At 36.8% G+C, this 12,494-nt stretch overlaps 1 protein-coding gene across 2 annotated transcripts in view; it reads right to left on the minus strand.

Annotated features, from left to right (window-relative positions):
* LOC132107083 (centrosomal protein of 128 kDa-like) overlaps window positions 1–12,494 on the minus strand; it is a 143,179-nt gene that overhangs the window by 31,897 nt on the left and 98,788 nt on the right. The gene's annotated exons all lie outside the window — the stretch shown is intronic.

A 12,494-nucleotide genomic window follows, 5' to 3' on the forward strand; every position in this document is an offset into this window, starting at 1 on the left:
TCGTGGTATAAATATTTACACTTACAGTACATTTACATTTAGCAGACGCTTTTATCACTACAAAAGTTATTCAGTCAAGAGCAGTGATTTTCTGTTTTTCTTTTGTTGTTCGATTAACATTAATTATATAGACAGTATAATTACACTGCTGTCACTTTAAGACCTAAAGCACTGATTTGTATACTGACACACATTTGATTCTTTCTCAAATGTTTATGTTCCTTTAAAACTGACTAGAGGGCACTCACAAAGATGGGTATTTTGACAAAATAAATTTTGTTTATTTCTCTGTTTAAATGCAAGAAGACACAAAAGAGAACTCAATCCAGCAACCGTGCTGCTCAATGATACTGCACTGCTCTGAGACGCAGCTCTCTTTGTGTGCGCTTCGAGTGTGCACAGAAAACAACAAGCAAGTACTGGTTAGAGAAAAACATACTGTGCCATGGTATAACAGTAATACTCACTCTCTCAAGAAAGAAACTCGTAGTCTTGAGCGCAAATGGAGAAAAACTAACTTGGAATTTTTTAGAATTGCATGTAAAAACAGTATGTCCAGCTATAGACAGGCTCTAAAAACTGCCAGGGCCCAGCATATCCACAAACTTATTGAAAATAACCAAAACAATCCAAGGATTTTATTTAGCACAGTGGCTAAATGAGCAAATAACCAGGTGCCACCTGATTTAAATTTTCCATCAACGTTTAATAGTAATGGCTTTATGAATTTCTTCACTGATAAAATAGATAACATCAGAAATACAATAACAAATGTAGATTCTACAGCGTATAATACTTCAGTTTCATCCATCGTACCCAAAGATAAACTGCAGAGCTTTACACCTATAGGACAGGAAGAGCTAAATAAACGTATCACTGCATCTAAACCAACAACATGTTTATTAGATCCTGTACCCAGTAAATTACTGAAAGAGTTGTTACCTGTAGCCGAAGAACCGCTTCTCAATATTATTAATTCTATATTTAGGTCACGTCCCAAAACCATTCAAGCAGGCAGTTATTTAGCCTCTTATTAAGAAACCACAGCTAGATCCTAGTGAACTGGCAAATTATAGGCCCATTTCAAATCTTTCATTTATGTCTAAAACTTTAGAAAAAGTTGTGTCTGCTCAATTGTGCTCCTTCCTGCAAAAAAATTATCTGTATGAAGAATTTTAGTCAGGTTTCAGGCCCCACCATAGCACAGAAACTGCACTTGTTAAAATTACAAATTACTTGCTTCTTGCGTCAGATCAAGGCTGCATCTCATTGATAGTTTTACTTGATCTTAGTGCTGCGTTTGACACCATAGATCATAACATACAGGTATTCAAGGGCAGGCTCTAAGATGGTTTAGATCCTACCTGTCTGATCGCTACCATTTTGTTTATTTAAATGGGGAGTCATCTCATTTCACTTTCACTTTTCACTGTTATGCTGATGATCTCAACGAGACCAGATGAAACTTCTAAATTATCTAAGCTAACAGAGTGTGTTAAAAATGGAAGATTGGATGACCAATAATTTTCTCCTATTAAATTCCCATAAGACAGAGATATTACTTATTGGACCAAAAAACAATACACAGAATCTAGTAGACTATAGTTTGCAAGTAAACAGATGTACTGTTACTTCCTCTCAAGTCAAAAATCTGGGTGTTACATTAGACAGCAACTTGTCTTTTGAAAACCATATTTCCCAAGTTACAAAAACCGCATTCTTCCATCTTAGAAACATTGCCAAGCTATGAAACATGTTATGTGTTTCTGATGCAGAAAAGCTAGTTCATGCATTCCTGACCTCTAGACTGGACTATTGTAATGCACTAGTAGCTGGTTGTCCTGCATCTTCAATAAACAAGCTACAGGTAGTCCAAAATGCAGCGGCTAGAGTCCTTACCAGGTCAAGAAAATATGATCATATTACCCCAATTTTACAGTCTCTACACTGGCTACCTATTAAGTTCTCTATCAGTTGGGGCAGCTGTGGCCTAAAAGTTAGAGAGTCGGACCTGTAACCTGAAGATCGCAGGTTCGAGTCTTGGTGCTGGCAGGAGTTGTAGGTGGGGAGAGTGAATGAACAGCGCTCTCGTCCACCCTCATTACGCATGGCTGAAGTTCCCTTGAGCAAGGCACTGAACCCCCAGTTGCTTCTTGGGTGCTGGATATATAGCTGCCCACCGCTCTGGGTGTGTGATCATGGTGTGTTCACTTCTCACTGCTGTGAGTGTGCACTTGGATGGGTTAAATGCAGAGCCCCAATTCCGAGTATTGGTTACCATACTTGGCAAATGTCATGACTTTCACTTACAAATTATTATTACTTACCTATAAATGTTTTAGCTCCTGCGTACCTAACTAGCCTTATACCATGCTACAACCCATCACGCTCCCTAAGGTCACAAAACGCTGGACTTTTGGTAGTTCCTAGGATAGCAAAGTCCACTAAAGGAGGTAGAGCTTTTTTGCACTTGGCTCCCAAACTCTGGAATAGCCTTCCAGATAATGTTTGGGGTTCAGACACACTCTCTCTGTTTAAATCTAGATTAAAAACACATCTCTTTCGCAAAGCATTCGAATAATGCATCTCATAATTTGTGACTGCAGTTGTACCTGATCAAATTAGCATTATTAAACTTTAGCTTGGGTTAAACTAATTAATTTTACTTGGCTGGAACAGAAGCTATGCTAATTATGTCTCTATTTGTTTCTCTGTTTTGCCACGGGATTTACATCTCCAGTGTGGATCCAGAACACCAACAGAAGACAACGCAGTGAGACTGTTCTTCGAGTTTTTTATTTTTATTTAACTGTTTGATTTGCGATGAGAGGAATAAGACATAATTCACCCCAAAAATATGTTATTTGGATTTCCTCAGAAAAAAAAGAATGAAGTGCTTTATTTAGCAGAGATCATAAACATGAGTAAGAGTCTTATATATATATATATATATATATATATATATATATATATATATATATATTAGGGGTGTAACGATACGCGTATTCGTATTGAACCGTTCGGTACGCGGCTTTCGGTTTGGTACGCAGTACGCATTATGGACCGAACGGTTCGTTTGACTAAATAATTATATTTGGAAAATAAAAAAAATGTGAAATATAATGATATGCGTTCAACAAGGTAGCCCAATAACCCAAACGACGTAACAGGCAACGCCCCTGACACCCCTCGAAGAAGAAAAAAACACCAACTTATATGTTTATGTTAGGCTACTCAGTCAGGCGCTCGCTCACTCAGTAATACACACTGAAGGCGCGTTGCAAAATGGCCAATGCGTTTAACAGACCAGAAATAGAAGATCCTCCAATTACCAACAGGTCTGGTGTTTGGGTGCACTTTGGATTCAACGGATTCAAACAGGGCAAAAGACACCACCACGGCGATCGGTAGGCTTCATTTATGTTATAGCCGCGGATATGAGACCTTACTAATTACCATTCATTCTATCATCACCATTATAGCTTACAGGGAATCCAAAGTGCACCCAAACACCAGACCTGTTGGTTATTGGAGGATCTTCTATTTCTGGTCTGTTAAACGCATTAGCCATTTTGCAACGAGCCTTCAGCGCGTACTGAGTGAGCGAGCGCCTTACTATGTAGTGGAAAACGTAGGTTTTAAGAACATGCTTAATGTAATTGAGCCCCGTTACAATATTCCTTCACGAGCCCATTTCAGACAGACCGTAATTCCTGCTTTGTTCCAAAAAACATAAGCCCTATAGAGAACCAATTGAGTAAAAACACACTCAATATAAAGAGTTATAGAGTTCCATATAAAAAGTTACATCTTTGTATTTGTTCATAACTAATATAACATTTTCATTTTTTTTTATAAGGAGCTGTTTTTGTTTTATACAGTATGCTGCTAAGAAAACACCATAGAAGATGGGTAAAGAATAGCTCCATCATTGTTCAATGTAAAAAAAAAACATACTTTGTTAGTTTTAATAAATAAATTTTTTTTTTAAAATCAAGGAAATTTATCTGCCAATTTGTTCTTTTTGCTGTATATAAAACGTACCGAACCGTGACACCAGTGTATTGTTTCGAACCGAACCATGTATTTTGTGAACCGTTACACCCCTAATATATATATATATATATATATATATATATATATATATATATATAGTGTGTCTGAAACGCAAACATTATCAGGAAGGCTATTCCAGAGCCTATTTGGGAGCCAAATGCAAAAAAGCTCTACCTCCTTTAATTCCTGAATAAATGTATAATCAAGTGAAACATTGTGAAGTTTCAATAACAATATACACTATTATACCATTCAAAAGCTTGATGTAAATAATATAACTGTTACAAATAAATGTAACTGTAACAAATGTAACGAACAATGTTGTTCTTTCAATTTACCCCCCCCCCAATAAAAAAACCTGAAAAAATATTCTCAGCTCTTTTCACCATTAATAATAATAATAATAATAATAATAATAATAATAATAATATATTTTTTTAGTAGAAAATCAGATTGTTAAAAGGATTTCTGAAGGATTGTGTGACTGGAGTAATGATGGGGAAAAAATCAGCTTTGAACGTCAGCTTTGATTGTTCCTAATAAACTGTTTAACTGCACTCGCAAGTGAATATTAAATTATGTTGTGGGATAATTAAATATATTCTGAATAAACTACAAACATAAAATTATATACATTTATTTTGTCCTCATATTCTTTCTTGTAACTCTTCCCTCTCAGACACACAGTTGACTGAAAGGCTCATTATGCAGCTCATTATGCAGGCCTTTGTCTTCTCAGGTGTAAATCACAATGATATTCATGATAGTTGATGCCTACTCGCATATGACTTTTACCAACAAAAAGTGTCTTAGAAAATTTAAATCAATATATAGTTTACTGTGAGTAAACAAGATGATTTTCACATAATTTAGAAAGAAAAATTCTAGGCTACAAGCTCCAGTTCTCAAAAGTCCCGGGAACCAATGATTTAACATTTTTAGTTTTTCACTAACCACACATAAAAAATGTTTTCCTCAAAAACACTATTATGCACATTACATGCTGCTCACATATTATTATAGTCCAGTTTGTGCTGATTACAGTGAGATTAGACTTTAGCCATTTAGATGTTTATAAGAAACTGAAAAAAGCACAAATGTCAGGGCATGACAAAACTTATCCAGGCCCCAAAAATACCCTTAGACCTCAGAGGGTTAAAATAACTATTTATCTGGCAAAAAGGCGCCAGTGGGAATTTGCAGCAAAAAAAGAAAAAGACAAAGGCTTCTAGTGAATTAATAATAGGATCTATAGTTCATTAAATAGAGAGATCCAAACCCTAAAACATTTTGGTAACATTTCTATGTCTTAGCACTGGGCGGTTTGGCCAAAAATGTATATCATATTTTTTTTTCAAAATTATGCCGTTTTTCTGGGTTTATGACGTTTTTTTAATGCATAATCAGGTGTTCAATGCATTTTCTGCTGGTTGATATTCCAAGACGTACTTGCAACTAAGGTGCTGGAGCAAATTGCTTGTGTTGCCGCCTTTGGCGACCATTTTAGCCCGACATCACTTGCATAAAATGGTTGCTTGGTCGACGTCGGATTTTCCTCCAAACAACAGACCCAGCTCCTCTTTTTGGCACAAGTTCTCCTGTGTCATGTTCTACAAGTTCTGCAGCATCCATCTTCCCTGTTCTCCGTATGCAGTCCGTGTGCATTACGTATGTGGTGCAGAAGCAGCACGGACTCATTGTGCTTTCACACAGAACGCGTTTGCAGTCCACTACTGATCCGCGGCTGTTTAGTTCACAAACACAAAATTTGTTCATTGTTTTGATTTCATATCATGTAAAAAAAAAATATATATATATATATATATATATATATATATATTTTTTTTTTTTTCTTCAGCATTTTGACTCTTTTATCACAGAACAGTAACAATCTTTCATAGTCATAGACATTAGTTTAAACTCAATAAATATAAACAATGCATTATTCATGAATTTGACTTCTAGGTTTGTATAATAAGCTGCTCAAGCAAGCGGCGAAAAATTTAAACACAATAATTAGCCTACTTTTCTAGTTAGGATATCGAAAATATTTAAAATTAAAAAGCCAGAGACAGAAACAGTCCCGTGCCTTTTGCATTTAAATTTTTATCACAAGCAATCCCACGGGTCTTCAAAAAAAATGGAAACACTTGTTTATTTACTGTGTTGAGACGTGCTGCATCTGGTCTCGTACTCTATCGCATACGTTGTCAGTGTTGTGCGCTTGCTTAGACCTTTGTTGTGATAAACAGTAAAGAGCGTTCAAGTACCAGCCAAGAGAGTGTAAAGAAATACCCTTTGTGAGAAGCAGTTAAATCAGCGGGAGTTAAAAGCAGATCGTAAGTGTTTTTATTTCTTGTCTCATTAGTGTTTAGCGCAGTTGTCATTGTTGCCTTGTTTCATTTCTGTTTCAGTTGTTTTTTTTGTTTATAACCAAATCTTACTATGTGTTTCCAGACCCCTACTATCACTACCACTCGCAAACCACACATCACTCAATGTAGACAGCGCAATCTTAACAACCTGCGCACTTTGCCTATATCGGCTAATACACTACTTTCTTTTTCTATTGGTCTCTGGAATTGCCAGTCTGCTGTAAACATAGCCGATTACTTATATTATTAGTCATTCAAAACTTAATCTCATGGCCCTGACAGAGACCTGGATCAAACCAGAGGACACTGCTACACCTGCAGCACTCTCCAATAATTTCTCATTTTCCCACTCCCCAGTTTGACTGGAAGAGGTGGAGGTACTGATCTACTAATCTCTAATGATTGGAAATTTAATCCTTTACCATCTTTGGGTATCAAAAGCTCCTTTGAATCTCATTCAGTTACTGTTACCTACCCTCTTAAAATACATTTTGTAGTTGTCTATCGACCCCCAGGACCACTGGGTAACTTTTTGGATGAATTAGATGTGTTGCTCTCAACCTTTCCTGAGGATGGTACTCCCCTAGTTATGCTTGGAGATTTCAACATCCATCTAGATAAAGCTCTGTTTGCTGATTTCCACACTCTGCTTTCCTCTTTTGATCTCAACCGAGTGTCAACTACTGCTACTCACAAATCAGGCAACCAACTGGACCTTATTTATGCACGTCATTGCTCTACTGATCATGTTCTGGTTACTCCACTGCACACGTCGGATCACTTCCTCCTCACTCTTAACCTCAACATGGTCTCTGACACATCACTTACCCCTCCACATGTCATCTTTCGACGTAACCTACGCACACTTTCACCCTCCCGGCTATCTGCAATGGTTTCATCTTCACTTCCTTCCCCTAAACTGTTTGCATCTTTGGATGCTAACAGTGCTACTGATACTTTCTGCTCCACTCTTACATCTTGTTTAGACACTGTTTGCCCCTTATCTTCCAGGCCAGCCCGTAACACCCCTTCTGCCCCTTGGTTATCTGATGTTCTACGTGAACACCGCTCTAAGCTTAGAGCTGCCGAAAGGGTGTGGCGCAAATCCAAAATTACTACTGACCTTAATGTGTATCAGTCACTCCTATCTTCCTTCTCTGCTAATGTCTCCACTGCTAAAATGACATACTACCATAACAAAATTAACAATTCGTCTAACTCTTGCATGCTTTTTAAAACATTTTCCTCACTTCTTTGTCCTCAATCTGAGCAGCTGAGTCCTTAGCCATCTTCAAGAATCGGCTTAATACCCATCTCTTGCATCTTTATTTGACCCTCTAACTTTAACACTCACTATTCTAATTATATTCTTAAAAACAAATCTAACTACCTTTCTAATCTTTTTGTATTCTATTTTCTTTTCATTTATTATGCAATTGTGTGTGTGTGTGTGTATGTGTAAAGACCTCTAGCACTAGCTTGCTCTATTCTTTTTTTTTATTCTATGTTTTCTTTTTATTTATTATATTATTTAAAATCCCATGCTACGTGTACTGTGTTAACCTAACTGAGACTTGTTATAGCACTTATATCATTGCTCTTTTTGTTGTTTTTGATTGCTTCCACTGTCCTCGTCTGTAAGTCGCTTTGGATAAAAGCGTCTGCTAAATGAATAAATGTAATGTACTAATGCAATGCAGGTGCATTGTGATAACTCTCTGTTGTTTAAAAGTGATAAAAATATAACTTAATTCCCACCATATTTCTGATATTATCGATTAATCTTATCAGATTAATTTTGATTGTTCACTTTTCTTTTAAATCTGTGAGTTCAGTGCACCTGCATTGCATTAGCACTCGCTTGTCATTAGTGTTTTCATTCATACCTATCGCTGTTTTCTTTTCTCCTCTCCTCTCTCTCGCTCCAGTTTTTCACAAGTTCATCAAACAACTGTGGTAAGATTATTTCATCAAGCACGGTGAGTAATCGCTTCTCCTGCTATTGTTATTTGCACCTCTTGCCACATGTACAATTTATCTATCTGTCGCTGATGAGGGATTCACATGTGATAAATGCAGGGAAATAGTTAGGCTAACAGAGAAGATTTCAGTAATCGTGGGTCAAAACACAGCTCTTCTGTTCCGATCAAAACATTAAACCGGTTCTCCCCACTCAGTGATGCACCCACTGAAAAACCTGACCTGTTGAAAAGAGATGGCCTTTATCCCTCTTGGGGTGGTGCCACCCTTCTCTCTAGAAATATGGCACATGGTCTTAAAGTTTATACTTGACTAACTGGGGTCCAGGTCAGGAAGCAGACAGATTGGCTAAACCAACTGTCTGCTAGCTGCCTCACGTCACAGAGGTCAGTTAATTCTCAGCAAATAGAGACTCTTTCACATAGATATCACACTATAGAGACTGTGTCTGTTCCCCGAACTAGAAAATACAAAAAACATCCAAACAAAGTTAAGATTAACAATTTAATTGAGGTTCAACAAATAAAAAACAGATGCAATACGGATAAACAAATGATAAAGCTTGGCTTTTTAAATATCAGATCCCTTTCTACGAAAACACTTTTTGTAAATAATATGATCACTGATAAGAATCTACAGTAGGTAGACATTCAAAAGGCCCTTTTTACCGCCGCCGCGCCGGTGTAAAGTGCATTTGCAGCTTTTGACCGCTGAGTGGCGCTTTAACCACAAGTTATCAAACAAGCGCATCAAAGCACATTTTCGCAAATAGACGTCAGTTTTGCCTCGCTGATGTGTTACATTTGACGGCTTCAGTCACGGAAATGAAAGAAAAATAATATAGTTAAATATTTAAAATATTTAATATATTTAATATGTAATATTCACAGATGAAAGTTTGGTACTTATGAAGTTATGTGCATTTCTTAGAACGAATTCAACCAGTATAAATGTCAAGCCTGTGCCTGAGCCTGTGCTTATATTTTCTCTAAGCTACATGGTATTAAACCATATTTTAGATTTGATACATTTAAAAGGTGTGCAGTTTTATTTATATTATATGAATTATGTGTTATACTATTCAAAAGAAATTGTGGTTTACTTTGCATCGGAGCATTAAAAGTGGTAGCCTATTTTAGGGTGGTAAGCTACATGGATTAATATGCAATGTCAATATTTTCATATATTATGCCTATATTTTAATATATATTTTAAAATTCCTTTAATAAAACTACATGCATTTTTGTTATTCGTTACCTGTCCTTTATTTTGAAAGAAATTGTTGCATGTTTAAAGGTGAAGCACTGTATAATTTTGTTCACATTAATTATGCCTAATTAGCCTAAAACAAGAAACGAATAAATTAAACCTGCACGATTTAGCTAAATCTTTGAAACTCTAAAGAATGAACGGATTAATAAACTGTCCTCACGATTAAACTCAAGTTCTCTCATTATAAACAACAAAATGCACACGATGTAAAAAAAAAAAGCTTCATTAACTGACAACATAAGTGATTTTAAAGGGAGCCTTCTTTACTTGCTTTTAGTGCTGGGCGATAGCATATGGCAAAAAAAAAAAAATTGATTATGAATTAAATCGATTTTAAAATCAATATTCAAATGACAAAGAAATGTTTCAAAACAAGTTTTAATATAGTTATAAATTTATAACAGACAAGATGATAAAAAACTTAATGTTATTACCTTAATGCTGGAAAGACCTTTATTTTATTATTATTATTATTATTATTATTATTTTAATACTAGCCCATCATGCATCTAACCATCCACTCGGCGTTAAGAGCTGTTCTGATTAAAACTGGCAGCTCCGCAGTGAGTCAGTGTCATGGACGGAGGACAGAGCAAGTGTAAATATATTTTCTAGTCTATATTTCCATTTCGTTATGCCGCTGGTCTAGGATTTTTTTTGTTCTTATATAACTATTTTGTAAATAGAGCAGTCACTGTCTGTGTCTACACTGGACACGAGAGTTGTCGTGCGAAAAGTGTGTCTAAACTTGATGTCATCACACATTTTGTCATAAACAGAACGAGCATCAGTTCACTGATGGGGATCGTGTTTAGTGTATCCATCACTGGCTTCTGTTGTCTTTTGTCGGATCACGCCACTTGTGTCCGGTGTAGACCTGGCGTGCGTTTTTTAATGGGTTATGTTACAGCCCTGTTTGTTTTTAATGTTTTTATTAAATATATGTGTTGACTGCATGATCATATCATCGTATTATTTACTGCCATGCGACCTACAAAAGTAAAGCTTGGCGAGCCGAGCAACAAGCATCGCTGCAGGTTGTTTTCGGTGGATGTGCTGTGCTTGTGCTGCCGCGGTCGTCTTGATTTCTTCGGGTGAAACATCTCTCTCACTAGGCAGCAGAGTCTGTGAGTGGAGCAGCAACAACTTCCCCTCAGCGCTAAAAGCATCAGCTGCGCGCGCACTGATACCAGAAACACCGCTTGCCTTCACTCCATGCATTCTACCCCTTAGCCCTTCCCCTTTCCCCTACCCCTCCATTTCGCCCGTTCATGTGTCTCGGTTCTCTTTTGGTGGGAAGGGGTAAGGGGAAGGGCCAGATAGCCCTTCAAATGAAGATTTTTCGGGACCACACTTCAGACGAATGGTTATGAATTATCTTGGAAACATGGCTGCTACAGCGAACAAAAAGACACATAAATGTAAGCTTTTTTGGCATAAATAATTATTTTAACGAAAAGTAATCATTTGTTTTATGTTACATTCAATTGTGAGTTCATATTAATGGTCATGTTACTCAAAGAAATGTTTGCAAAAAATCGCTAATATTTGCTAACGTCAAATCATTAGAGACTGCATGATAGTGCCACAGCATATGTCTGATCAGGGCAATAACTGCAGTAGACTAACCCCCCCAATAATTAGAAATCGCTAAACCATTTTCTCAAATATTGCCTATTCGAGAGAGAGAGAGAGAGAGAGAGAGAGAGAGAGAGAGAGAGAAATGGAGGTTGCGTGCATTCTCGTCTGTGCATTTATCTTTTTAGTGTGAGTTTACTTAAAAACAGCAATTGTATCCTCTCGTCGCTGGAAAATATAATGTAGCGATTCATTATTTAAACTGTATTTCATAAAAGTCGTGGGGCAGTGTTGACAAGTTTATTTTCTACCGGATGTGTGAGCTGCGCGATTTCCGATGTGTGTCAGTAAGCAGCTCAAGGTAGGGGAAGGGGTATAAAATAGAATTGGGATTGGGCCTAAGTATTTAATAAATAAATAAATGAAAAATAACAGGAGAGTTTCAAAGTGGCTTATTGTGTGTAAGCTTTTTTCCCTTTCACATGCCAAACTAATAACATTGTAAGCATTAAATCTTTAATTGCTGCTTTCTGCTGTGAAAATTTTGTTTGTGAAGAAAATAACAGTACATTTTTGTCAGTTATTTTGTCTAAACAGATCGATGAATTTCTTAAAGATTTCAAAATCAGATAGCCTACTGATAATGTAGTAGCACTGCAAGATTAAATTTGTTTGAATGCATTATTGCTAAAGCGATTGCGTGTGAATGTGCTGTATCTGTTTAAAGCATGCTTTAACCCGAAAATAATCAGTAAAAAAAACAGACAAACTCCTTAGCCTTTAACATCCCGCTCGACTCTGGCAGTCATTATAACTTGATCAAGCCATAGCTAAATGTGTGTAACATGAATTCTTGCTGAATATGCAGTTATATTACGGGCTGTTGGCATGAATTGTACTTGTGATGGAGGCTCCAGTCAGAATCACACCGCTCCGATTATCCTTTGCTTGGCAGCGTGTCTCTGTCTGACTCACGGGGGAGGGTTGATCCACTCGGAACTACTGATGCCTGAGTGGAGCTCAGTGGATGTTAAAAAGAAAACCGATTTTCATTCAAACAAACCGATGTAAATTACAAATTCGAGTTAATTGATAAAATCGATTTATCACCCAGCCCTACTTGCTTTCATATAATTTAATGAAAAAAAAATGCAGCTGCATTTATATGCAGGTGTGTAAAATATGTGCAAGATTTGCACTGGACGTGTGATGGTAGATGTGCAGCTTTTAGTC

This window comes from Carassius carassius, chromosome 27 (assembly GCF_963082965.1).
Source record: "Carassius carassius chromosome 27, fCarCar2.1, whole genome shotgun sequence".
Classification (NCBI taxonomy): domain Eukaryota; kingdom Metazoa; phylum Chordata; class Actinopteri; order Cypriniformes; family Cyprinidae; genus Carassius; species Carassius carassius.